Raw genomic sequence first — 25,903 nt, forward strand, 5'->3', positions numbered from 1 at the left:
CTTTGTATCCCCAGTGGGAGAAAGAAATACATGCTTTATCCTTTTTCTCTGAAATACAAAATTAATTTATTTCTGCAATGGTAGACTTTAAGGAGTCTGCTTTTGTAGAGATCACTTTTGGCATGAAATTCGGGTTCTCAGTATCAAGCTGCTGTATTTAAATGCTTATTTGTATAGCCTGCAAAAACTTCAGGTACTGCATTGATCTCATTACAAATCCTTCTGTATTTTACCACATATTTACCACATCACCAACACTAATTACTGTTCGATTTCTGTATATTCTGGGTGCCCCACACATTACAGATAATTTTGTAGTCATTTTTCTCTCAAAAAATAAACTAAAATTAAACTAAAACACTTAGCTTTTAATGTCACACTGCAGTTGTCACATAATTTCATAGGCTGCAAGTGAAGCCAACATGGTGTTCATTAATGCTGTGTTTTCATTCCATTTTGGTAAGTAAAACACATAAATCTGCAAACCTGAAGTTATGGCACCTCAGTCACGAGGGACCTCACCCGCTAGGGTCCATTCCATGTCCCACCACCCCAAAAAGGTGCAGGGCACCAAGGCAGCCCCAGCCTGGGCCTGGCTCAGTGGGTCCCATGGCAGGGCAGGGCAGGGCTGTGGGGACCTGGAGCCCAGCCCTGCTACAGCCCCTCAGGGGCAGAGCCCTGGATTGATGTAGGGACCTTGGCAGAGGGTGGGAGCCTCCTAAGCCCACGCAGCAGCGCTTAGGGCTTGCAGCCAGAAGTAGGCTTCCTGCGCCCTCACCTCACCGCACCGCACCTCCTCCTACTCCATGCCACAGGGGAAAGTGGGCCTCGTTTCACCAACCCCAGCCTTTGGCGGACACAAACTATACTCAGCTGCCTCTGAAGTCAGTCACAAGTGACCTTAGGGCATGGCTTTAGACTAGAGTAAGATGGCAATCTGGAGATCACTAATTGACATTAATAACTTGGGAGACCACTTGGTTCATCTTTGCAAGTTAGCAAGTAAATGAACATGCAAAACAGAGCTTCGCTAACACATAAGATATACTTTGATCTTTTTGACAACTACAACTTGAATTTAACTATTAATGATAATTCAGAAGCTTCATAACTAAACAACATATTACATCACACAGGTGAGGATGTCACACATTTCTTCATGACATGAAAGCAGAACTTGCCGATTAAGTCAGGTGAAATGGTAATCTCAGGATTGTTTTGCCAAGAACTGGACAGTTTTCTTCATAAAAAAGATTCTCCAAAAGGACCATCAAAACTTGAGCCTGCAGGCAGCATTTGGAGTAAACTGTAGTTGAACTCTGTCCACATAGGGTGTAACAGAGACCCAAGCTCAGCGCTCTCCTGCCAATCTGCTCAGCCAGCGTGCCCAGCGTCTCGCTGCTCTGTGGTAGAAGGAAGGAACGAGATACCAAGATGTCCGGTCTGCACCAGGCTTTGTCTGCCTGCATTCAGCAGGTAGCTTCATGGGGCTACATTTTTTGTCACTGTCCTTCTGCTTCCACCTTTCCCTCATCACCCGGGAGGACCTTTACAGCAGAGGTTCTCTGCTGTTTCCCTCTCCTGGGCCACAGCTGTTGAATCCATCAGGGTAACATATGCTCCTCCTTCCACAAGCCAGCTTTTCACAAAAATCCTTCTGTGACTTTTAAGAAAGAGACGGTAGACAAATTCACAGGTCTGATGTCACCAGACCCACGGATTAAGAAAATGATCTCAGCAGCTGTATTTTAAATAGACAAGGCAGGAAATTGGTGTTAGCAAGGCCAGGGGTTACTCAGAGGAGAGGAAAATGAAAGCGTGGTTGAGTGTTTTTTCCATAAATAAAGGACTCAATATTGAATAAAGACATTTTTAACAATTTCTGAACTGGCAGCATGAGGGGCGGGAGGGGGTGCTTTTTGTTTTAAATAAAGCTACTGATCTTGAAATACTGCTCCTCTCCCGTAGCAATTTTTAGACACAAAATGTTAGATCAGATGCACAGGTGGATGGATAGACTTTGATGTCTATGTTGAGGGCGGCTTTTGAAAAACTGCTATAGTACTCAACAGATGGCTGTATTTAAGAGGCATGCTTAATGCTCTGTTTCTTTCAGCATTATATACTGTTTAGTTAAGCTTTCAGTAAAGTACTTGATGCAGTTAAAATCCCACTGTGTGCGCACACATGCACAACCCCGACACCGTCCCTGCAGAAGAATCATGCATCTGGAGGAGCTGATGACCACTATCACAGTCTGCCTTTTGCTCATTTATTAAGTACAAACAGCGTTATGAACAACCCAGGAAAGACTGGAGCACTGAATGTAAGTTTTCATTATCCGTCAAGTGGACTGTTTTCGTATACAATTTATTAAAAATGATGCCTAATGATTTGATTCAGATTTTTTGCTGATGTTCTGAGCTGAACAAGTTATTTATAAACAAGGGATTCTCTTTTACAAAGATTTCCCAGTCTTAATATGCTGTAACACCAATGAGAATGAAATAGACACATTCTTATTTTTTTAGATTTATAAAATACCCCCATTTCATTTCAGTAAGCACCTATGCTGACGGTTGCATCAGCCACATAAATCAGTACTTTTGCCAGGAACTGGCAGCTTAGTTGCCTCAGCTGACCTTACATATGAAAGATCCCTCCCCACTCCCTCCACCCTCCCCCAAGAAGCATAATCCCCCAAACTGATAGAAAACCTTATGGTCACAGGTCTTTCATGTATCAAAGCCAGCATGGAATGAAAAGGATTGATTCAATTCTAATCTTGCATAGAACATTTATAAGTGAATGTCTAGAAACAGTGGTATAAATACCTTAGAAACATTCAGGCTAGTAGAATAAAAGCTATGTGCATTTTCTTTCAATCTATACGTAAAACTACACTTAGAAGAAAGTGGAGACTATGCAATGTCATTATACAAGTAAGCATAAAAGAAGAACAGCACAATCTAAAGTTCCTTTTTTTTTTTTTTTTTTTTTTTAACTGGTAGTTTTTGTACTGGTAGTGCAATTACTAGTACTCCTGTACTAGTAGTACAGGAGTTTTTAAACCATTATTCTATTGTTTTAGAAAAGCATTGCTTCTAAAAGAATTTTTCACCAAATGTTCAGAAAGATACCACATGTGAAATGCCCTTAGACATATGTAAGACTGGTCAAATCCAGCTGGATATAAAAAGACATACCTGAATGCAACGAAAATAGTCTGATCACAGCAGTTCTTATTCTGACCCTCCGTTTTGACTAAAAATACTTCTCTCTGAATGCAGCTAAACATTTATACATGCAGAGAGATGCTATGAGAAGATGTCTAAAAAGATACAATTGTTCAAAAGGACAACAGGGAACAAGGCAAGATGCAAACTAGAATGAGATCAAGGAGCTGATATAAAAAGAGCTTTGCTGTAGCCATTGCAAAATATGTTCCTTGCACATACAGACCACACTCTCCACATGCAACAAAAGATGTAACAACCATCATTGAACAAAATGTTTGATAACTGAAGTGTTTTATCTTGGTACTGGTCTATGCTATTGTTGTGGTACTTACTAAAATACAGCGTTTTAGTAGGTACAAGTAAGATTAATTTTGAAGGCACTTTAAACAACTTCTATATGGTTAAAATAATCCTTATGTGGTAGTGTATTGAGATTGGTACAATGATTGCTGGAAAATAGGACAGAGCTTGAAAAACTCCAGGCCTGAATAAAGCATATTAGTAGTCTGTTTCAGGGAACAAAAGGCAACCATCCATAAAACCAGACATACTTTCAGAGGAAAAAACCCATGCTGAAGCCATGGCCAACTTTCAGCATATTGAAGGCATTTATATAGTTTCACAGTCATTAATGGATTTTATTTTCAACACCCTTCTGAGACATTTCCCCATCTGTAAAATGAGATACTCCCAAAGGCACAAGCTAGACTGAATGACTTGCCAGAAAGTCAAACAAGAAGCCTATGGTTAAACAAGAACTGAACTCTGGTCTCTGGAGGCCCAGACTACCCACTAGACCGTTTGTCCTATTCCTCACTTAAGCTTCACTTTGTCAAGCTATACACATCCTGCCTTCCTGCAATATCAGTCAGAGCCATCTAAGCGCTACTTTTTTAAAACAACTTTAATGGGTACATATCTAGGAGGCAATTTCCTTTTTCTTCCATTCAGTTAATACTCATCAGTAAAAACAATCTCAAACAAGAAATTGCTGAAATATTTCTCTTCAGCATTTCCAAAGCATCACAATTCTCAGGCAACTTTGAAGTAATGCTAAATTTAATCAAACTATGCAGAAGATTATGAAAATACTTCTTCAGCTTTTCCTCAAGGTTTGCTTTCTGCAAGCTTTTACTTCCTAAATGCTTTTCTGAAAAAAAATGAAGTTCTAAGCTCTTCCATAAGCTCACTACTTTCCTCCCCCTAGGTACACACTATAATTTCCAACCCCTTAAAGATATCAATCTTTGGCAGGATGTTCTTAGTCTAAGATTTTGCTGAGGAAACCACACACACACTCTAATCTTAGAGGGATAAGGAAGATTAGAATATGCTATGCTATTATTTGGGTTGTGCTGATACTTCTTATTTGCACATGAAGATTTTGCATTCTTGACCACTCTAAAGCTTAAATATTTCCATCAAAACTTGAGGATGCTTGTTTTCATTCTACAGAGATTTTTTGTGCCTCGTGGAGCTAACCACGACCTGTTGTAAACAAATGATAAACCACTATCTTCAGTGGCTCAGTGCCACATTATCACAGGTTTTCATTTGACCATAACAACAACACAAGAAAGTCATTTAAGATTAAGTGCATTGTACTTATTTAAATGCTAACTTGTCTCTTGAGAGAAATCTAAGGATTGTCATTGACATAAATTGGAATAAACAATAACTAGACAAATGCATTTTCCATAAGCGAACTTCCTAACAGTACAAAGGTTGAGGAAGTTTTACTCTGATGTTCCCTAGCTAGACAGAATGCAAAAATCCAGCAAAAAACCTTGAGTCACAAAGCTGTTCAGGATTTTGGCAACATTAAAAAAAAAAAAAAAAAAAAAAAAAAAAAAAAAAAAGGACTGTATAAGCAACAGAAACAGAAAGAATTAAGTCATAAAACCTGCTTTGCACCTCTTGTTGTGATGTTCTAGGATTATCCGATATTTGGATAGCTTAAAGCATAAACCTCCAAGCACATGATCTGTCACTGCAGATGGTTATTTGAGTCGTGTAGGACTTTAAAAGTCAGTATGCATTAACCCATACTGAGCATAGCATAACACTGGAAAGTTTTCTCTTTGAATAACTTCTCTGAGAGAAAGGAAGAAATTAGTTTAAAGAACTAACATTGCAGAGGCTGGGGGGGGGGGTTGACTGCTTGTTTTGAGGGGCATTTACTTCTCCAATTTCTATTGCATATTATTTCCATAAAGACTGTATTTTAAAAAAATCAGAACAGTTGTAACCTAGTAGAAAATGATTGGAAACAGAATCTGTGCTCATCTTCTGTTCCTTACCTAGATTTTTTTTTTCCTGCTTCAATTTAAATAGCTATTCCAGTACCTATTTTAACTTATTTACTAGAAAATAAAACATTAATAGTGACAAATTGCAATATATTCAAAGCAGACTAAGCCATTTAAAAGCTTTCAAAAACACCATCATTATTAGAACAAAAGCAATCTCCTGACAGAAACAACAGGCTAGAGGTAATATTAAACTTGTAAACTTCCCCTAGCCTGCGCACCTGAATCCCTAGCAAGCTCACCTAAAACTGATAGCTTTGTAATAGGCTCTGGTGGGTCAGGAAAACAGCAGAGAAAATTTTATTTTCAGACCCAACACAACAATATAATTGAAAATTAACAGAATTCACAAGATTCATGATTAATTACATGAGATAAACTTGACTTGTAAAGAAATTGCCTGAAAACACCAGTAATATGATGAGCAAACTTTCCTAGAATCTGTTTACCTTAATTTTTTTCTTCCTCCACAGACTCTTGCTCTTCTGGCCAAATAAATCAGAAATCGGGTCTCTCTGAGAGCCAGTGCACTGCCACAAAGTTCAAAAATCTGCCTTTCATTACAAATGTTACATATTTGATTATTATAATTACAGAGAAACTTAACACAGCTTGCCACATTGTAATTGACCACAATGATACACATAAAAGTTAAGACATTTTGGCCACAGGGGATTCTACCATTTATTTACTTATACTCAAAAGTCAACAAAAAGACATCAAAGATCTTGCATGACCTACAGAAAAGATCAAACACTTCCCAGTGCCAGACACATGTACAGACATAATAGAGAACAGAAGCAGACAGGGAATGACAAGATTCAGATAAAATAACCACAGTGTTCAGAAATCAATTCTCAAAGAAGAGTCCTTCCATTACTTACTATCACATACACCAATATTCAATTGCAGCATCCTGAATCACATGTGATACAACTTTGATCTTCCACAACCTATTTATTGTACCTAAGGCCTCCCAGGCGTCAACTGAAGAACATTTTTCAATGAATGGCAGTATACAGATGCATGTGTTTGTGCCCAAGAACACACATCCACACATACAGAAATCACACACTTATTTTGTGTATTGCAAGGAATAACAACTTTTGTGGACCAGTGAATTGGGACTAGGGTGTTCATGGTTCATTTTCTGTTAGAGGCCAGAATGTGAGCTTGGACAGATGGCTTTATTTACAAACAGCAAGATAGCAGAGCAGTACAAATGGCTGCAAAGGCACCAAGCAGCATGACTGCAAAAGCATCACTGCACGAAACCAAGTTTCTGACTCGCTGATCTGAAAGGAGAGAAAGACTATCTTCACTTCCTTGAAAGCTGCAGGTGGTGACAGTGTATGTAAAGCAGCAGGTATCGCTACCCCACCACCTCCAAGAGATCCTCATTTCACCTTTCCTTCATACTGAGATATGGTACAAGAAAACTGCATCTGTTAACAGTTATATGTCCAAACCAGTTAGGATTTCTAAATACTTGCAATAAGAATTCATGAAATGGAAATAAATCAATGAGACATTTATTTGTGAGTGGAAAGAGAGGTCAATAACCTTAAGAGAGCTGACTGCCTAGACTAACCATTCAGGGCATTCTGCAAGCAAGCAGGTCAACTGATAGCCAAACCAGCTAAGTGTTCCACACATGTGAGCGTGCTGCTTTGTTGGTTTAATTTAAACCAATACAGTTACTCCGAGTGTGTAAATGACTCCAGTTGATATTGCTCATTCCCCTACCTTCAAGCTACACACTAGAAATGGAGGTTGCATTATTTCAGTAGTAGTAATAAAGTACAAAGAAGCAATACAGGCCCAGAGCTAACGTAAAGTAGGTTGAGCAAGAGCTGAGTTTGGCGAAAGGATGCTCAACTAGACTTTGAGCAAACAGACAGTAAAACCAACAACAGAAGTCTGCATAAAGCCTTTCACTGGAAGCATCTGCTAAATGTATTTCAATAATAAAAAAAAAAAAAAAAAAGCAAAAACCAACAACAATCACTTTTCCCAGCAGATGGTTATTCGATTTAAGGATAAAGGAACTGCATCATGTGGTAATATCTGACCTGTAATTTCATCACAATGCTTTTCAAAATCTGTTAGCGCACTGTGGCTAGTGTGGCAGCACTCTCCAGCCTGTAGTCTGTAGGGAAATAATTAGCCAACACAAAATATTTAAAAACATCTCCTACTTGGCTCATGAACATATTTTAAAATGTCACACTACAGAACTGCAACCAAAAGGGAGAGGGTTACCTACATGTGTAGGAATAAACCCCTGAATTTCTACAATAGAGAATCAGGGATGTAGGTAGATCACAGCTGATTACTACAGGTTAAAAATTGGTAAACACTGTTAAGAAATTGTTTTGTTACAGTACAATTTCAGGTGACCACTTGTTATACATACAAGCTAAACTCAGAGCTAGCACCTTTGCTCAGTCTCAGGAATCACCCAAAAACGATGGTTTAATCACACAGATATTTGATATTTCTCCTGAATTTCACTATTTTCTTTGAGTAGATGCATTTGCAACACTTTGAATAGCCATCATGAAGCAGGTATCAGCGTAATACTAAGTACATGGTAAGGAGAGGACTTAGGGATTGACCGGCACTTTTCCTGGTCATATACAACAATTTGGGTGCTCTGCACACCTTTTTCCTGTACAGTCCATTTAGTGTGTGAAGTCTCACACATTAACATATCAAAGCAACACTACCTGTTTCCTGTAAAACATATTTTTCTTCTCTTTATGGTCAAAACACTTTCCTGCACTCTTCTCCTAGGTATACTATGGTAAACTTTGACAGTATACAGCACAAAACACGCACACAGCATTATTGTATAAAGAATAAAAGAAATAACTGTACTAATTTTTATACCCTAGAATTCAGGAATATTAACAGATGGAAGATCTAAAGTAGTATAAATTCAAATCCTTCCTACATGAGGTAGAGTAACATCCAAAGGCAGGATATAAATAAACGCGAGGAAATTGTGATATTTAAATGAGGTGAAGTTCCTCTTCATTTTCTCACCTGTTAATCCTATTCTAGTCCTATGGTTTAAAAAAAAAATAAAAAAATCTGGAACTTGCCTTCTAACCAACAACAACTGTAATTGCTTTGTTCCAGCCAGAGAGCAACAATACTTGCATATATAAAAATAAACTAAACCAACTACTGTTTATGAGTTTGAGCTCAGTTCAGCTCCCTGGGAAGAAAGGAGAAAAGCCTTTCTTATCTGAAAGGCAACCACATTAAGTGTTCTCTCTACGTGTACTCACGATAGAAATTAATCCTCCATTAGGAAGGAAGCTGCCTGATCCAGTGTGCTGCAGACGGACAAAGTGTACTCTCACGCTCGCTGGAACTTCCAAGTAGCTTGTTGATGATGTTCAACACCAACATCAGCTGCGAGCCAGAGTTCATCAGCACAGAGAAGAAAAATTCTGATTGGTAAATTCTTACTACTCTGCTTTGCCAATTTGATCTAGACGTGAATGAGATTTTCACCTCTCCTAGCGAAAGTGGCTGAAAATACAGAATATGCAGTTATGATAGGCCTGGAGATGTGCCCAGAAGTATCTTCGATCTCAGTAACCGGCTATGAATTACTGGGCTCTTTCCCCCATGTTTCCAGAAAATGAACGTTTTATTTTTAGGAAATATCCCTATAAACCATGAAGATTTGCTTGAAAGTTCTCCAGCATCCCAGCCACTCCTCTTTCTGTGGGAAACTGGTAATTTAATGCTACAAAATCCCTGTTTTACTTCACAATCAGTTGAAGTGTACCCTGTTTGAAATTTTGGCTGAAAACCAACCTGCCCAAGCACTGCTGAACACCAGAGAGGCTTTTAAGCATACACAGCATATTGACTGCTTTCAGTCGTTGTTACAAGTCTTGCCTTCCCATCCTGGCCAAAAGAGAAGGCCACCAGCCTAACACAGAGACTGAAATAGCTTCAGTTAAAAAAGAGAAGTGAATGAGAGGAACAAAGGACCATGGACAGAGAGACAATCATGGGAATGTACAGAACCAAAAACACTATGTACAGCCCAGAGGTGACATGAAGCCGGTCACAAACAAAGCAAGAAGAAGTAAAATAATAAGTCAAAAAGAAAGCTATGATAAAATTACTCTAAAAATGCTACATTTTATTTTGCAAAGAGATACATTACCTCTTTTAATCTCATTCTTAAATGTTAGAATGCTTCTTGTCACTATTTCAGTTGTCCTGCCATGTTAAAAGACCTTTGTTTTCCCCTAATACAAGGAATAAGCTTTTAAAAAGTAATTAAAAAAACTTAAGAACAGTTTTAAAATCAAGACACCAAAAATGTGATAACTTTAGGGTTTTCTTTTTACTATTTCATGGAATTACAAGCTTGGTTTTTTTTTTTTTTTTTTTTTTTTTTTTTTAGTAAGATGTTTCAGGGTAAACATCCTTTTTTTTTTTTTTTTTTTAATTCATTAAGAGATAGCAGAAATGACACAAAAATACTTATTTTCCAGTTTTGGTTTGTTTTGCTTTTTTAAATTCTTTTTTTTCAGCAAGCTTTAAGATGAAAGCACGAATACACAGGCTTCAAGAATAAACACTCATTTGTTGGGTTAAAGATGGAAGGAAAAAGTATGTTCTACACAAATATTCTCTATGTCCTTTCACATATGTATCTGTAACCTTAGCTGCTTTACAGCAAACATGAACATTACAATAAACAAACTTTAAATGATATACAAACCACAATAGTAAAACAGAATTGGCATCAAGTATTTAAACAAAAGTATCCTTCCTGGAAATAGCTCTATTTAGAGCCTGCCAAGAATTGCGTTGATTCAGAAACTTTGTTCAAGTTATATCAAAAGTTAGGTTTTAAAGAAATTCAAGAGACAAAAGAAGAAAACAGAATTAAGAAAATCAGAGTGACTTGCAAAAGTATCTTTTCTTTGTATGTTTATTTGTTAGTTTAGAATGGAAGATTTCATTCTACCTTCACACTGGGTGACACACAATACTGCAAGCAATATTTAGAGATTGGCTGCCATGTGGACCCATCGGCCCTTTTTCATGCTTACCACAAATCCAGACCAACACCATGCTTGTAGCCACCAACCTATGCCCCTAGACTTCACTGTCCTCAGCCCTGTCCAGTTTGGGGCCTTTTAAATAAGTCACAGGATGTGGAAAGTGACTGAAAGGAGAAGAAACTTGGTGCTGTTGTCTTTTTAAGGTAGGACAAGCACAATGAGTATGAAAGGGATTAGACTGACCATTAAACTCCATATGATGCTTCTATATAGTAAATATAGTTCATAGCTCCTGCCTACCAGATCTCCAGCCTTGCATAGAGAGTCACAAGCTTTCCAGTGCTGCAAGCAGAAACACTACAAGAACATGGAAGCAGAGCAATTTGTCACTGTTTCAGCCATCGCTGAACACTAAAAGTACAATATACTTATTTCTTTTTAATGGCAGTTACAAAGGATGCCTGTAACAGCCTGGGAACCAGATATGCTTCTCAAGTCTCAGTACCACGTCTAAATAGCAAGAGCATTCTCTTCTTCTAACACAAAAGGTGATTTTAAAAAAACAACTTCTATCAGATAAACATTTTGCCAGCAAAGTGGCAGCTTCAATCACATTACATTATTCAAAATAGGCATGTTCAAAAATTCAATCCCTGAAAAAAAGACAATTTTAAAATGCCGCCCAAACTTCATATTTTTAGTTTCTTTACCAAATTTGGTCAAAAAAACCTCAGATATTTGACAGAAAATGTACAGTGCTATCTTATTAGCCTTTTAAAAAAAATGCCTAAATGAACCAGCATTTAAATTTCCAGAAGAAAACATCATTGGAACATTCTCTCTATGGTACTCTTTTTCCCTTTAGGAAGTACTACAATAAGATCTTCAGAGACTTTCTTTTTTTTCTTTTTTTTCTTTTTTTTTTTTCTTGGTTTAAAAACAGTTTTTGTCCTGCCCTGATTATGTTTTAGCCTCTGTTTAATTACCAGATTAGAAAGATTAATGAAGCTAATTCTGCTAACAAACTGGCTATCCTGAAGACTACAATTATCTGTGATTCACTGGGACTTCCTCTGCAGCCTTTGCCATAACAAACACAGAGCAACTCTGAGACTCCTCCGATGTCAGCTACAAAACAAAGCAGAAAACTGCTTTAGCCCTTGCTACCCGTGTTTAAATCCAAAAAGGAAAACTGAGTAAAGGAAAATTTCGTAGCTTGATACATGCAAGCCGTATTCCATGAGCCAGACATACCAAAAGGTAACAACCTGAATATAGAGACTACAGAAAAGGAAATGGCAAAAATTACCACTGCTAGTATAACCGTTCCTGATGACTTCAATGGCAGAGTAGAGCCCACTAGCCAGGAGTGCAATACTAGCAACAGATTTGTCTTCTAGTGTATGCTGCATTAATTGGTAATTTTCTTTAGCATTTTTATTTGTGGCAAGGTTTTAAATTAAATCGCCTGTAGAGTTCTCACATATTAGATAAGAGTTTGACACAAAGACTTGAAAGATGCTGGCTAGTCCCTTTCAAAAATCTTAGTCTAGTTCCTAAACCTCTCAGACACCTACACTTTCCAGTACTTCCTGGATCTAGGCCTTCAGAAAAAAAACACAACAAACACCACCCTGACATTTATCCTGCCCCCTATTGTAGTAGTTTGGTCGTTCCTCTTTTAGTCCATGATGGAACAGGAAACGCAGAGTCATATACGAGTAGATGGGATTCCTGGGACTGGAATCAGGACAACTGAAGATCTAAAGGAATAAGAATTCTTCAGATTTACTTCTAGGTGTATAAGAACCATTGAGTTTTGGTAATGGAGGATACAGTTTGCTGCCTACTTATTCTGGTATCAAGCCAAATAAAGCAAAGCTAATGTCTTTCACAAAATGCTTTCAGCCTTTTCCGAGAATGTCTCAGGACGAAAGATCTGCTGCATCCTTTGCTAACTGGTTTCATTAATTTATCACTTTTAATGTGAAAAGAAATATGTACTTTGCTGTTCATTTTCAGCAATCTGGCTTGCCATCAGTTCTTGTTTTACCCTTGTCAGATTAAAAAGCCCGTTATTTTTATTGGTACTTTACATACCCAAATTAAGCAACCTCCCATTGTTCCTTTTAAATAAACCATACCAGTGAGCTCAGAGTTTCTCCATGGAAAGACTTTTCTCTAAGATTTGAACACGTCTGTGAGCTCTGCTGTTGAACTGCTAGGTTACCCTACGCACTGAACTTCACACTCACCTGCAGCTGTGTATTTCACCTTCCGTTATTTTTATTTAGAGTACAAATTCTAAGAAGCTCAGGCTCTCCCATAACACATTTATGCAATTATACTCTGATCTCTTTACCATTACCTACATTGGAATTTATGAGTTTAAGGTATGCTACCATATTAGTAACTTTATTTGAACTGCTAAATTGACTAGGAGTAATCGGCCTATAATGGATACCTACTGATAAGCTTTTACATACTTCAGTGTCACTGTGCGTATCAGTTTCCAAATGCAATGACCCTTAACACTTGATTTACGGAAAAATCTCCATTTGGGTTTTACAGTATGAGGCTTTGCAATTCAAATTCCACTCAGGAGAGGGCAGAGATATAGCTCACAGCAAGGTAAGTCTATCTGGCCTTCAATGTACTTTTTGTCTCTATTTCTAACAAAACAGTTTTTAAAAACACTGACCACCCATAATCTTTCTATGTGCAACCTACAGAGGAAGGAGGAATAATTTCACAGCTGGGGAAGTGTTACAAAAAAATCTGTCACATGCTGCTTTAGGAATGCATCTACATTTTGGATACCCTCGTTTCTTCATGTCTGGCTGGCCTACAATTTCCTTAACTTAAGCACCATCCCACACAGTTTTCAAAAATCTCAGATTTGGAGAGTCCTGTAATCCTTTACTATGGGCCAAAACTTAGTCCTACTAAAGTTTGTTTCAAAACTCCCTCTCCAGTCTTGCATGAAAAAAACTGATTTTAAAAGGTTACCTGAAATGGGAACTACAGATTTATATTTTTGGCTAAAATCATTGAAACAGTTCCCACAGATCTGACCAGAGAAATAGCAGGAGTCCCTTTACTGCAGAGTCATCAAAGACAGAATCGAAAGGAAAGTTACCTTCGCATCATTGGAAGAAAAACTTTTTCGTATTTTATTGTTGTTGTTATTATTATTATTATTTAAAATGCACTGTTTTTCCTCCCCTACTAGAAATAAAGATTAAAATGATTCATGAACAAGTATGACCTTGTTAACCATCAGGGCAAACCCCCTTTAAATAAGGCTCTCTAGGGAATCCTACAGATCTCCAAGATGTCTGTATAACATGTCTGAGTGTGAGTTTTGGACTGTTTTCATTCCTGATTCTCCAACCATAACGGATATGTTGCTCGTGACTCAGTCAAATATGTTGCATTTTAACTTTTCCCAGGAGTCTACAGAGTTTCTCTTTTGGATTGTTTCAGATTTCATTCTCTGCAAAGCAGCTGCTCTTAAAAGGGCTTTCAATTTATCCAACTCCAAAATCAATTCCCCCTCTAGAAATTCAAAATACATACAGTGTAAATGCTAATTAAGTTGCTAACTATTGAAGATAGTGGGTAGTAGATAGTGGATTCTAAAAAATAAAAAATAAAATAATAAAAATGTTAGTATTCTCATGATCTGTCTCAAATGGCAGGTTGGTACCTGCCATGGAGATTTGTGAATTCATTCTGGGTAGTCTAGTCAATTTTCTTATGTAGTCATTAAAAAAAAGGGGGAGAAAAAGATTGTGCAGCATTGGAACTGTATCTTCAGAATGGAAGGAAAACAACTGAATAGCATTTTCCATATACCTGGGGAAATTCTGGAAAAATTATGCAATTTCTACTTTACTGTTAAAGTTTCTTTAAGATCCCAGGTTAACTTGTTTTTTGGCAAACCTAATGAAGAACAGGTAAAATCTGTACCCTGTCTTGCAATTTGTTCTCATTTTCATTTTGGATCATTTAGTAAGAAATTAAGTTGTTTTAACACCATGAACAATCCCAACAATATCTTTGGAACACTGCCAGATACTTTAGAAATAGTTTAATGAAGGTTTCCTCCACTTTACGACACAGCTGAATACTCTCTGCCTAATCTGGCAATGAAGAGCGCTCAATTCCCTGAGAACAGTCAGGAACCTACATGAATCCAAGCAGCTTATATAAAACAGACATACCCTGAAACACCCTATGAGCAGGCAGAAGGCACAACTTGTCAGCCATACTGGACTCTCCTGATACTCATTTCACTTCTCTGCAAATTGTAGCCTTTTATTAAAGGAAGGCAACGACAACTTTACTGGCTCCTGCCATACGTACCATAAAGTAAGGGAACTTCTTACTTTGCTTTGCTCTCTTAAACAATATCAAAGGAAGAAACTGGACCTCTCTGACTCAGAGAAGTATGAACTTAAGACTTGACTACTTTAATTGAATTTATTTATTATCTTTTAAATGAGGTAACCTTCCCATGCTCTCCTCAATTTTTCTCATAAAAAACACACTGAAAAATGCAAGCAACATCAAACATGCTAACATTAAAAGCAAGAGAGAGATCAGGTCACCTACTGTACAGGCATGTTACACAGATTTCACAAGCCGTAACAGACATTTTTGCAAGAAAAAAGAATAATGAAATAAAGATAACACATTCAAAGTGAAATTAGCACCACTTTGAGCCATGACACTTTAGCTGCACAACCAACGCTTCTCAAGGATTTTTCAGGTACAGAATTACCTAATGATGAATCGATACTTCATTGAGAATTACTATCACAGCACATGGCTTTGATTTCATAACCATCAAGGAAGGCACATCATAAAAATATCTATCTATCTATCTATCTATCTATCTATCTATCTATCTATCAATCAGGTATCTGTTAAGTGCTGGAAACTTGTTAATTCTGAGTGTTCAAGAATCAGCAGCTTATTCTGGGAACTGCAGTCCAATTAACTTACATTAGAGGAACAACTACTTCAAATAACTCCTACTCTGACTCTTGAATTCCTATTTTATTGTAGCTTTTGCAAGGAATTTAAGCAGCTATTTAGAAATATATTTTTATACCAAAAGATTTCAGTAGCTAAGAATAAAATTTATTACTTACATTTAATCATTACTACACAAGTCACTTTTAGAAAATAACTATGTCAAGCTTTCTGAGGGCAATAAATCACTTATTTCTGTACCACATCAATATGCATTAGTGTTTTGTTTATAATTAGGCACGTTTATTAAGTCATTAAAATTGTAATTCAATATATAAAAACATGGCTTCTTTCTCATGTGGCTCAGCATGTAGATCCTATGTCAAACCAAACTATAGGCTTTATACTCAATGACTTATCCTTCTTTTACCTCTTCTTACTTTGTGCATAAATCAGGAGAATTGCAGAGCTCTCATTGAAAAAAAAAAAACCTTATGAAGAATCAAGTTTAACAGTAGGGTAAGAGCTTTTGTGATGGATCATACATTGAAATATTGCTAGCCTATAGCAGTTCTGCCCTCCACAACAAATACAGATGACAGTGAAAAACCACCTATGAAGAGAAATTGAAAGGTCTTAAAACATTCATTCTGCAGATAGTAGGTCCCTCCAGAGAACTTTGAGACGTTATTTGAGGGTGAGACTGAAAGAAGTTTTTGGAGAATATGGCAGTGGCCTTAATGGCTGCAGCTTGGAAAGGATAACTGAATCAGTCTTTAGAAATAAAACAGATGAACTCCAATGATACCCTGAAGATAATTAGATGCCCAAAAGCTAACTGACAAACCTCTTGCTGCTTGTAGCTTCTAGTAGATTGGTGTCAGTGACTGTTTTTTTGTTTGGTTGGTTGGTTTGTTTTGTTGTTTTGTTTTGTTTTTGCACTGATGGCTCTAGCAGACCAACTTTCAAAGGGCATCCCAACAAGGTTTGGGCTTGGTCATCTAAAGGTATTAAAGAAAAACAAACAAACAAACAAACTGCAATACCTCAAGGCTCCATGTTTACTAGAAATGTATTTGGGGAGAGATAGAAAGGAATGTAAGAAGATGCACTTACTGGCACAACATTTAGTTTGACACCCCTCTCATGACCACCTCTGCTACTGGAGAGCAGGTATACAAAAAGAGATGCATCCGTTGAAAACATGATAAAAGGCTGACACACTCCAGAAAAGGATGTTGTGTCGCTCTGGAATATTGGACATTGTAGCAGAAAAATCATGTCATTATCTATCTCAAAGTTACTCTCCTTGCAAATGTCCATTACTGTAGTAATGGTTATAAGCATGCCCATGCTTTCCTTGTGTTTTACATTCCATTATTTGTGCAGTATTGATTTTGCCAAGTGTCACTAAATGGATGACACAACAATACAGATGCCATTCAATGATAGTCAGGGATACTTTTATCCCTCAAGTATATTGCAAACCACATGCAGCCATCTCTGGACAGCAGCAACAGGAGAATACAGAGTAGCTTTCAGAAGATGAACATTTCATCATGAATGCTGCATGAAGTCCTATTTTACACTTTACCACATATTTTTTTATATAATTTCAATGCTGGTAGGCTAGATCTATCAGAAAAAAAAATATATATATATTAAAAAAAAAATAAGATAAAGATTCTTAGCTTCCTTTTTAAAATGTATTAATTTTATCAGACTCAAAAAACAAAGATCTCGGTGGACCTGTATTTGAGTGTGCCATTCCAAACCTACGGTTCAATTAATCCTCTTACACATTATATAGGTGTATGCATCCTACAAATGTTATTAATAGGATACTTTTAAATTGTAAAAAAAAAAAAATTAAATTACATACTAAGATATATTTTGTAGAGCAGATTAAAAGTTGCGATTCATACTTGCTACTTAAAGATGACCAGACACTGAGATCAGATATAAGCTTTGGTTTCTAAAACAAGGTATAAAAACCCCTCCGCTTAATATACCAGTTACCAAAAATCAGCATCTAAAAATGCTATCCAGTTTACTCTTATGGGAATGAATCCAGATTTGGCTTACATTTCTTACCTTAAGAGCAGTGTACATAAGCATCAATTTTAACTCCTCAAAGTAAGATAAATGTAACTAACTCCCACGTACAGCAATCTTCAGAAATCATCTCCCATGTGGAAAAACACTATAATCTACTTATTCTCATGAAATTGCATTATTCTCATAACACAAGTGTAAATTCAGGGAGGACAGAGGATGAGCAACTGAAAATAAGCAATACAGATGGGAAATAATACCAGCCACTACAACTTCAACGAACAGAAAATATGGATCACCATGCACAAACCAAGCTCACATCCCCAACAGATAAAATCCCAGAACATGAGAGGCCTACAGAGATTTTCTAATTTTCTTCATTGCAGTTTCAGTTGTGCCATGTTTTTGCTGTTTTGCAGTCACATAATTCCTGTGCAACCTATCTGATATTTATAATCTGTTACGATCTCTAAATTGTAACAGTTAATAAATACTACTACTGTAAAAGTCACCCAGTCTTGGACTCTGAGCAAGAGACTCCATTGAGGGTCTCTTAATAGATCAGTCTCAATGTACCTACTAAAAACACATTAGAAAAGAATTAAGATGCAAATCTGCTTGATCCTTATTTGGCAGAACTAGTACTGGTAATTGCAGCCTCTGTACCCACTGAATTCCTTTGTTTCTAAAGTTTCAGATAAGCACTGTTACTAAAGTTTCAGATAAATACATTTTGCACTGCCATGAATATTCAAGGAAGATTTCAATTATTTCAAGATTTCAATTTACAGTATTAAGGCACTTTAAAAAAAAAAAAAAGAAAAAATACATAGAAGAAATGCTTGTCTTCCCTTAAGAGAAAGCTGCAGAGGATTCTCTTATTACAGGGTAAAACAAAAACACATAAAAAAACACTCTGCAAACTTGTATAGGAACTGCACAATTTGATCCCTTCTACACAAAACTAGTTATATTTCCTGGCCCACCAAAATAGAGCCTGGGATACACAAAGTCTTTGATTTGTACACCTGGAGCTGAGAATACTCCCTTTACAAGAAGCCTGGTTTCCCCTAGGTTGGCTGTTCTTTCTTGATAAATTGCCAGCGAATTACCTATTGCTTTGGAGAACATCTGTTATTGTTCCAAAATCTCACAATCACTTACATATCCATGACTAGTTGCCACATAAATGAAGTTTTAAAATTGCTTGTCTATTCAGAGCATGTGTTAGGAAGAAAAATGAAAAGGAAACCTTCCAAACGTTAAAACCATGCTTTGTCTTTGATATTGTTAGAAGCTGTTTACAACAGAGAGAAAGAACAAAATTACTTCTGAAACAATCATGAGGAATAAAAATAATCGGAAAGTAATCCATACATGAAAGAGAAACAACACTGATTTGGATATGCTGTGATCTCATAGCATGTTTTATTACTTAACCTGAACTCCAGCACAAATTCAAATACTGGATTAGGTCTGTAGCTTTCACACCAAAAAAATAATTCCGTGACTCGACCTTACAGTTCTCAAGATGAGCATTACAGTTAAAATAAACAATCAAAAACACAACAAACAAACAAACAAAACCACCAAAAAGTAAAAGCACAGGTTGTAGATTTGGTAGACTTTATAAAGAAACTATTTCTTCATGAAAAAAAAAACGAATCATGTATGTAACCAAGTTTTTTTTTTGTTTTTGACACGCCTCTTTATGACAGACTCACTGACTAAAGACTCTCAATGCTGTTTTGAGAGTAAACACGTGACTGAAGTCTGTGATATTTTTTGCCCATGGCACATAACAGTAAATTATGTCTCTTTACATGATAGCCATCCTAACAAATCCCAAATATTTTAAATAAATTTATGTTGTTTACAGGAAAAAGAAAAGCAATGTAGGAGTGAAAAAAGACACATTACAGAGTTCTAGGAAGCAGCAGAAACCTTCCCATCACACTTCTCCCCCTAGAACACACAACTTCGCAGGGGATTTGACACTAGACAAAGAGTCAGTGAAGCAGAACATCTGAGAAAGATTGTTTTAAGTGACAAAAGCTGCAAAACACAAGTGATATACCACCCACAGCAAAAGCAGGGAAGACCCAAACTTCTTTAAGACCACAGTACTAGAAGACAAGCTCTAACATGTTATTCATACTATGCTTTGACAAAGGAAAACTAGAAGTGTCATTCATATCTACATTTGGACAATTTTCACTTGAAATTAACTAATGTTCAAAACGTACCTAGAGGATCAAGTGCTCAAAACCTCTTGATTTGTGCCTACACACCCTCAACACACCTTTGAAAAACAAAATAAAGCAACCCAAAATAGCACTGAGGACCTGGGCCAGGAATACTGACCTCATTCCAAGCTGAATCAGATGCTTGCAATGTAGCATCCACGTCTTCTGCCAACGGTGATTTCAGCTCAGTAGAGTAGCCTAGGTCAAGTGCTACAAGACAATGCAGACCCTCAACAACAGTAGCAAATAATCTCTGCAACAGTTATGTTGATGGGTGTCTGTGAGAACTTGTAGCCCATTTGGCAGCTGAGGATAAAGCACCCACCGCCTGTTCTGCAAACTGGTGTATCTGGTTTTGTTCCTTTTCTTGGACACCATTCACAGGTTTCTGTTGCTTTGTCTCCCTAGGTATTCAGTATAAGCATTTATTTAATCCCACTAATGAATTAGTGGGATTTAATTTTAGACGCTGCATGAGAAAACAAACAGGAAATTTGGAAAGGGAAAATCTGTAGCAGTTGTATTTTATCTTAAAAGCAAACAGGAGAAATTATGATACACACCTTTAACAATGAAACTGAAAGATGGCCGAACCAGTTTACAAAATACAGCTTTCTTCATATTCTCTGTTTATCACCAAATTTATAGCATATTAGACCGTAGATCAATGTTACTAACATGTTTAATGTAAAGTGGTTTTATCCATTTGCACTGGTTAATCATCAGGCAAACTAGCCCAAGTAAGTTAAAATGGCAAAACTGAAATGCTATTATTTCAGCAGAAGAAAATTTATATTTTTATACCCAGCAACAGTTTTAAACTATCAGAAGCTCCTGAAGTGAATGGCATCAAGTACCAGATGACAGCAGAAGCACTGGGACTCATCACATGTGCGTGACAGGGTATGGAAAGAAAGCATCTCTCCGTAACTTCACAGATCCTGCATACCATCTGTGGTGTGCATGCATACACACATGCACGCGCGCACATACAGAGCACATTTACACTCTCTCCCATTCAGAACAATTTTTATTTATTTATTTATTTATTCTGATGGTATGAGCAGTTTATTCACCAAGAGCCTCTCTGCCAGAGCAGAGCTATGTTTGGCCTGCCTCTACTCCCTTGCACTGGGGTCAGTGACAAGTAATTTCAAGCAAACTAGAAAAAGCACATGCTTAAGCTAGTGTGGACTGAGCTGAAGTTGGCACAAATACCATTAGCAGCACATGAATGTAGGAACAAACATATATATCCAAGATTTCTTACTCTCACCAGAGCTCAGCACTCAAGAGCTATTACTAGCCAGCTGGCTGTCCTTCCTTATCAATCTCTGCAACCTCCAGAGGCATTTCAACTTGTAGCAGATTTAAAAAGCATTGTTTCCACTTTTATCCCTCCCTCAAGTAAGTACAGCAATATTTCTGAATCTACTGAGACAGTTTCTTAAAGATTTCCTGCTTGAAAAAGACCTATGCAAACTACACATACCTTCCAGAAAGTAACTATTTCATTTTATGGTTAAATATTAATTCTAGTTCTACAACATGAGATATTTGACAACCTGCTTTGTTGTAGTAGTAACTAAAAGAAGCCCTCATACTCTTATGGTTTATTGTGTCCAAATATCAAAATCCAGACTACTGCCAGAGGTTTAATTTTATGATTAAAATTTCTTGATTAAAATTTCCCTTTTATACTGAAGTTTGTCGGGGAGGAAAGGGGATTTTAGTACTAGAATTAGGACTACTTTTCTTGTACTACACCTTTTTAGTGCTAATATAGTTCTATGCTCATCTATGGAATACCAGTTGTGAATAGGTCAAAAAATTCTTCTTATATTATCAACAGAATGGTAAACGTGAGAGACAAAATGAAATCTTTCCTGGTTCTCTAGTATTTTTTCTATATCCCACTCTACCATGATGGCTTGGAACAAAGAATATTTGAAGCATATATCAGCTTTTAATGGTTAAATTACATTGAATTAGAAGTCCATAATATTTATAAATCCTCATGCAAATGTCACACCCCAGGCCAATAATTAATTGTAATTAATCAAAGTGTTGAGGGAAGAGAAAAACAATGAAAAATTCCAACCAACTATGAGCTCCATGAGCTTCTCTGTGCTCCTCTCCAACAACTGATCAAAGCTACTGATCAAATGATGCTACAGTGTTTTCCCAATGGTGCTCCTATGCCCAACGAATTACGAGGTCCTTGTTTTCATTTTCCAGACATAACATTTGCACCACAATAGCTTTGTGCTATATCCTCCATCCTTTCAGCCATGTGGATCCTTGAGGTAGTGTTTTCCCAGTTTTACTGGAGGGCAAAGAGTTAAAAGAGGTTTTTGAAAGCAGTTGGCTGATGTCTGATGTTCTCCAGCAGCCTGAACAAACAGGAAGCCCGGAAATGAGTGATAATTGTTAAATAAGAGCTCTTAAAACACCTGCTTAGCTCTAACTGCTAACTATTAAACCATTATAAGAAGTTAAAAACAAAATCCCCAAGAGAGCTTTCCACCTGCTTTCCCCATCTATTTTCTTAATTTATACAATGAGATATTCAGAAACACCCGGTGGATTTGGAGGCACAGCTCCCTCCAGAACCAAGCTAACACTACAAGCTTGTGTGTTCAACAACTCTCCTGAAGCAACATGGGTGCTCGTATCACTTTGCCTTTCAGGGACACATGTACATTTTAAGTCATCTTGGATTTTGTGAAATTTCCGCCCAAAGATATTCCAAATATGTCTGTACATCCTTCTTTCATGGACAGACTGTGTAGCCATTCATCTTAAACAGAGAGGAAGCTGTTTTCCAGCAGGACCAGGAGAGCAGACGTAGGCCATTTTGTACGGCAATTAAGGGAGAAGTAAAAGATTTTCAGGTCCAAGCTGGAAAGGCGTGGACCTTCCCTGCCATTCAACTCAGTGGAAAGGCTTTCTGCATTGTTAAGGTCCGGAATGCAGACAATCACATTTAGTTAGCTCATTTTTTAAACCATGCAAAATTTAAAACAAGCAAACAAAAAACGTAGAGACAAAAAGTAATTTATACAATGTAAGTTATTTGAATAAAGAAATACAAGAACCAAACAAAAAAAAATATTGCTGCTTGGACTGGTGCCACATCTGTTACATCTGTTCTGTCTTCTTTGCAGGGTAGTAGTGCATTTTCTAAGAGTGTTATGATGGCCACTCATAATTCTCTTGCATTTCATACAAGCACATTTTATTACATTAAAATTAATACTCCTGACATAGCAAAATAATTCTTTGATTTACACATCTTTATAAACCTTGTTTCCTCAAATATCCTTGATAAACCAGTTCTGAGGATTAAGAAGAAAATTCTCTCCCCAAATTTCCACTAAAAACATAGAAACCTAAGGAAAAAGATGGGAATTAATCTACTCTAAAGAACACTTACAATTCCATTGTCAAAAGAATAATCTAATTTGCAACAAATAGTCCCTCCATGAATTAGAAAAGCTTGTTTTCTCCAAGCAGAAGTTAGATCCATTGCAACTGTATTGGTTTTCAGTCAAAAGAAAAGTTAGAATTTAATTTCCTTTCTTCTCCAACAATCAAGGTTACAGAAGTACAAAATGGCGCAGAATGAAGCATGTGATTCTAAAAGAAATGTGAGCAGCTTATCAGGACTTAATCATCAGTACTTTGTACTTTTAAGTCACCCTGGTAACTATGACAGGTCAAATTGCTATCCATCTCCACTTACTGTGAAAAATAATTATTTACAACATTTTTGGTTAAGTTTACATAGTTGTATGCCTGTCATTTTCTAAAATCTTATAAGCTGATAATTTCTCAATAATTCAACCTTACTGTATATCTTCTTTAAAAGCTAGAATTTAAAGTAAACGTACATTTGGAAAGATTATCAGCTACATTACCACAGCAGTTTGGGAACAATTTATTAAACATTTGTGCTATTAGCCTAACCAGAACAATTTAAACTACAGCTCCCACCCAAAAACCCATTGGCTCTGTGAAATGGCAACATAACAGGAACAAGGCCAGAAAGATTTTCCTTTTTAAGAAAAAAAAAAAACAACTGAAAGAGTTCTGAGTTTTAAATTCCTACACTTCACCCTGCACAAAGCAAGTAAAAAAAAAATAAACTAGAACTTAGTTTATACAAACAACTCTAATCTACAAATACAAAACAATATAAGATTTATAAATGGTTTACTAAATGCTTCACATCTTTAATAAAATGAGTTTAAATTTTAAATCCCTATTTTTCTTCCATGATTTTATTTAATCCTTCCCATTATGAATATCTACAGCAAAAAATCACATTTAAGAACAAATACATGGAATACAAAGCTCCAAAAACACAAGTGTTTTCTTTTTAAATACTAGCAAAGTAGGGCTTAAAATGCCCAGCGTAACTAGCTGCTACATGGTGCTGGAGTTAGTAGACTGATGAAGGACAGAAAACCTCAGACAGACAGGATGCATGAGGAGATTAAACTCATCTGTGAAGGCAGTTCTGGGTGACGTGGCAGTAACATCTTTCTTTTCTCTCCTTCTACCTCAGAATAACCTTTCTGGGACAGTATCTCACTGTACGTGCTTTGTGCCCCTGGTCTCAAGGTTTCCACACCTCCCAGCACCTTTGCAGTTCTGCTAGACAGTGATGTTGGGCGGTGCACAGCCGAACCACAAAAACCGAGCCCAGGCATGGGAACGCTGTGACATTTGGCACTGCGTGTGGAGGTGCAAGCCCCGTGCAATGCAGGGAGTACCAGCACCTCTCCATCCCACCCACATCCCCTAACCTACCACACAGGGGATCAAGAGCCCCTGCAGCCACCTGGTGCAACCACAGCTGGAAGACCTCTGCTGTCATGGAGCTACAACCATGAGGGGAAAAGCCAGAGCTGCATGGACTAAGCACATTGCAAAAGACTAGGCCAAGGGCTGCACAGGACACCAAGGATCTGCCCTTAAACCCCTGAAGACCTAGACTGGGGATTTCACTGATGGACCTCATCAGAGCCCACCTCAGCCACAGCAAGCACTCAGTCCAGCATAGCCTGCTCTTGAGGCAGGCCAAGCAGCTGGCAAGCTTGGACCTGCACCTCACGGTTAACTTCTTCCTTCCAAAACACAGAGGAGGCATTCAGACTGGACGTGAGGAAAATTTCTTTACCATGAGGGCAGGCCAACACTTGAACAAGCTTCCCAGAGTTGATACCCATGCCTGTCAGTGTTTAAGGAGCATTTGGATAATGCCCTCATTAATATCCTTTAACTTTTGGTTAGCCAAAGCAGTCAGGCAGTTGAACTTGATGATCTTTGAAGCTCTCTTCCAACTGAGCTATTCTACGTAGTCTTTTGGCCAACAAAGCTCTTTACCACACTGCAGATCCTGACAGACAGCGCAGCAAGCAGGACACTAACTACTTAACCTAGCTTGTACTGCTCTCTGCCTGTCCCCCCAGCACCAACTCCATGCTGAGACCCCTCCTGCTCTTCCTTTATGCCCTCCAGCTGCTGAGAATGAAGTACGTGTTGCCAATTAGCCTTGTTAACACTCCCCCCAAGAAGCTCCTGCTGCTCTATTAAGCAGTATTGTTGGATTGCTGGCAGCAGCTGTGGGGTGTCTGGCAGTTTGGGACAGGACTTAACTCCTCGCCTCCTCAGCACTGTATGGAGCCAATCCACCCCACCACCAGTAAGAAATGGCAACATAGGGAACGAGAACAGAAAAACAAAATTAGAATCCCCACAAAAAAGCCTGGAAAATCTTGAAAGCCTGAACAGCCATTCAAGCAAGGCTGGAACAGATAAAGAATGCTCCCTAATTAAAACTGGCTAACACTTCTGTAACATTATCTGATGCTCTGTACTTTTTTCTGCATTCCCTCAAAATTTCATGTGCTAAATCAATCATGACATACACAAATATCTGTACTTTCTTTTATCTGTAGCAACTGACGCATTTATGTATATTTGATGCTTTACAGCCACTGCAATACTTCTAAGCTTTGCTGTTC

The 25,903-nt window shown here is 37.5% G+C and overlaps 1 protein-coding gene across 1 annotated transcript in view; it reads right to left on the reverse strand.

The window, feature by feature from the left end:
* Positions 1 to 25,903, reverse strand: part of PRKCE (protein kinase C epsilon) — a 296,140-nt gene that overhangs the window by 195,548 nt on the left and 74,689 nt on the right. The window lies entirely within an intron of this gene.

The sequence above is a fragment of the Netta rufina genome (genome assembly GCF_964035555.1).
Source record: "Netta rufina genome assembly, chromosome: 3".
Lineage (NCBI taxonomy): Eukaryota > Metazoa > Chordata > Aves > Anseriformes > Anatidae > Netta > Netta rufina.